The sequence below is a fragment of the Ixodes scapularis genome, unplaced genomic scaffold, assembly GCF_016920785.2.
Source record: "Ixodes scapularis isolate PalLabHiFi unplaced genomic scaffold, ASM1692078v2 PGA_scaffold5__190_contigs__length_132052651, whole genome shotgun sequence".
NCBI lineage: Eukaryota > Metazoa > Arthropoda > Arachnida > Ixodida > Ixodidae > Ixodes > Ixodes scapularis.
Window position 1 is genome coordinate 45293812 of NW_024609880.1, and position 4049 is coordinate 45297860.

A 4049-nucleotide genomic window follows, 5' to 3' on the forward strand; every position below is an offset into this window, starting at 1 on the left:
ACCGTCTCCTCAAGATCCTAGCGACTCTGCGCGTAACAACGGTGGAAGCTGAACGCTCGTTCTCTTCACTACGACAGTTGAAAAATACCTGAAAGCGTCCACTTCGAATGAGCGACTGCTCGGTCTTGAGTTTTTGAAGGTTCACCGCGCCATTGAAGTTCAAGTGGTGGACATCCTGGATATTCTTTTCCATGAAAGCAGGCAGTTGCATCTTAATATGTGGGTGCTCGGCATAAATGAAATGATCAAAAGAGTCTGTAAATCGCATTCTGAAATAACAAGTCCCAAATACTTTTTTATTCCCTGTAATTTCTAGTTGGAAGCACGTAACTCTCATTAGTACTCAAGGTGTGCGTGAGCGCAGCACCGCCCGTTGCTTACTATGCAATTGTTTTTACGAATCATTTAATATTTTTTACATCACTGCCATTTGAAAGTAAACATATTCGGTAGAAATCTGCCTGGTTGGGTGAGAATTAAAATCTGAAAATGTAGCTCCAACCAAACCTTGAAAGGAAACCCGACGTTTCGAAACCTGCTCGGTTTCTCCTTTAATGACGTTGTTTTGATATTATCACCATGTGTGCGTTTTATTATGTCCACGTCCAGTTTAGTTTGATTTAGCTATGCATTTCAGTGAGGATAGTTTGTTATACTTTGCCTTGAAATTGCCACCCTTCACCCCACAAATGTTTCGAAATATCCGTTCTCTACATACTGTAAAACCCTTAATGTTCGCGAGCCCTCAATTTTCGCGAATTTCACGAATTAAAGGATTCGCGAAATTTAAGGGCGCGCGAAAATTCCAGTCCTTAAAATTTTCAATGCAGGCATCTGGAATTCGCGGAATTTAGTGGTCGCGATTATGTCATCTGTGACGGATTCGCGAAAAATAGGGGCCGCGAAAATAAAGGGTTTTACAGCATTTGAGATCAAATTCCGCATTCCATCATATAACCACGAATGAAGAAATATTGACTAGTTTATTTATTTGAGCATTTTCTACCCCACAAACTTTACTTCCGAAAACATATAAGTTGGAGATAGTCCGCACTCCCCCTTTGCTTCGTGCCGCTTGCAAGGCCGACTGCCTGAGCACGGTAGCGAGCGGGCTCAATACGGCCACCCGGGGAGGGGGAGCTTTGGCATTTCGAGGGGGGGGGGGGAAGGGTTTTGACCCCCCTCCCCTTGCCTACGCCACGGCGCAAAGGTATAGCGAACGCTAGAGCCTACCTGCTCGGAACGAATTTTCGTTGTGTGATCCGCGGCCGTTGCTGAGTGAACACCTAAACGATACAATACAATACGATTTTATTTTTCACCACAATTAATTGCGGTGAATGAACAGGCATCAAAATAAAATAATAAAGTCAAACATATTATCAATGAAAGAATTCTAGTGAGCGTTTTGAATATGCAGGTATCTGAAAGTACGGTTATGTATACATTGCGATTAAAATAGTCGTGTAAGAAGAAGTCAAAATGTGAACTAATCTCTGCATTCTATAAATGGTTCTAGATTTAGAAATTCGCCAAGACTGTTAATGTCTGGATAAGTAGTACTGGCTCTTTTCTTTTAAATTTGAAAGTTGAAAAATGAAATCTGAGCGCCTATGTGCCGCATACTTATACGCAGTGGTTAAATGGTAATGATATAATTGGTGCACGCTAAGGAGTTTGTACTTTAATTAATGAATATGAATCAGTCTAAGACACGTTTGCTATTAGTTTTATTGCCAGTTTTGTAGTAGTTGTACAGTACTAAAATTTAAAAAAAGGAGGTATTTCCCCAACAAAGTTGCAATAACACAAACGAGAATAAATAAGCCAACAATATATATATATATATATATATATATAACTTTTTTTACACTTGTTGGTAGAACATGCCCTTATTTGTTTAAAATTCCTGCAGATTTGCTAAGAAGAAATATATTTTCTATACTTATTTTATGAAATATTAGCGAAAAAAATGATTTCAAGTGTTTTAATGCTCCTTACAAACTCAATCTTTAAAGACACTAAATTAAGGGAGTTACAAAGTTTGTTATTTAAACCACGCGGACGGAACATGACAGCTTTTGTTTTCATTGCATTAACACGCAAGCAATATATCTTAGCCTACGCTTTTAGTTTGAAAATAAAGACACTAGCTTTGTTTATAAGACTATCCTGGTGTGTGACCGAAGAAAACATCCTCGTGTCTTCCGCATAGATGACATATTTTAAACTTGTATCAATTTTTCAATATTATTAATGTAGGAAAAAAAGCGTGGTCCAATATGATGTTACTTTGCGGATGTCCAGAAGTAATATTCAAAGGAGATGATTTATGGTTATCAATTTGAACGAACCGTGAGCGATATTGTAAGTATGACCTAATAAGTTAAAGTGGAAGATTGCGGATGTCATATGCGAACATTTTATCAAGCAGAATCGAATGATTAATACAATAAAATGCTCTACTAAAGTTTAAAAACAGTTTGCGTGAAAACTTTATGTTCACATTTTTGAAGTATACTTTTTTTTGTTGAGTCAATAATGCTGATTCGGTTGACCTATGTTTCCGGAAGCCGAATTGGAAGTCCGTAATAAGAGAGTGTTTATAGGGAAATTTCTGAATACAGGTATGAATAATGTTTTCTAGACGTTTCGAAAACACTGGCTGTATGAATATAGGGTGGTAGTTTCTTAATTCGATTTCATTTCTAATTTTGAAAAGTGCTAAAGTTTTCGCTACTTGCATTTTTTACGTAAAAGGCCAATAGATAATGCGAAGCTGTAGATGTACGTTGAACATGGGGCAATAACATCAACCACATGTTTCACCCGTTTCATTTGTAATTCATTTGAATCACGACTGCGACTACACGAGTAGTGTTTAACACTACTCGTGTAGTCGCAGAGAGTACACGAGTAGTGTTTAACAAAATTTGCGATATGTTCTTGACGCATCACCGCTTTAACAGCTTCTAGCTATATTAACAAAATATTGCTAAATGCGTGGGATAACTTTGAGTCATTAAAAACTGCGCCTTGGTGGTTTATATTTTCAATTTTATTTGGTTGATATGACGTACTAAAACACAATTTATTCATTTCTATGTTATATAGCCCATTTTAGACAATCGGGATCAAATATACAAGAACAGTATATTTTTAAGACCTTCGAAATTTTTTAGGTAATTGGTTTTTAAATTCTCTGAACTGTGCTAAGACCGTTAGATCACGAGTTGCAAGAAAAGTTTAATAACGTGGATATTTTCTGCGTGTCTTTAAAAAAAAAAAACACCGGGCTCATCCAGGGCTTCCGTCCATTGTTGTCAAGTTTTACACTCTTCTTTGGGAAACAATCACCATACATCTATTTAAATGCTTCCATAACCTTGTTATAAGCACTATCTAGGTCGATTGAACTGAATATATCATCCCAATTTGAGTAAATTATTTTGTGTTTAAATTCATCCAGCGTAACTAGTGTAATGTTTTGAAACGTGATAGTATTGTCCCGTTTGCATCAGTCTTGTTTCTTGTCGACAAAGCTAAATTTGGGCAAACCGTCGCAATGAATTGAACTTACTACGCCGGCCCTTGATGATTTAGTTTTCATAATTTGTAATAAAAACATTAAGTAATGTTTACGTTGCGAGTGTAATGCCGGGGGGGGGGGGGGGGGTTGAGCAATCATGTCCAGAAAGTTATTTGTCGTTAATAATAGTAACAACTCATTAGTGTTTAGGGCATCTTCCAACAAATTAATATATACAGGATGTTTCAGAGAACGCAGGCCAAATCGCTCCTGCGAAAGCTAAGCATAGAACAGAAAAAAGGTTGCTGCCGTGTTGGTGTCGGCCCAAGAGCTATATTTAGGAAAAATAATAACGTTTGTAAAAATATAGTTTTTGTTTTGTTTCTTAGAAAGTAAGTTTTTATATATTCACTTTAAGGCCATAGTTTTAATTAGAAATTTACTGGGCATCATCAATACCCCATATCAACCCTCTTATACCCCATATCAACACCGTACTCCTCAAAAAAAAATATTGAAA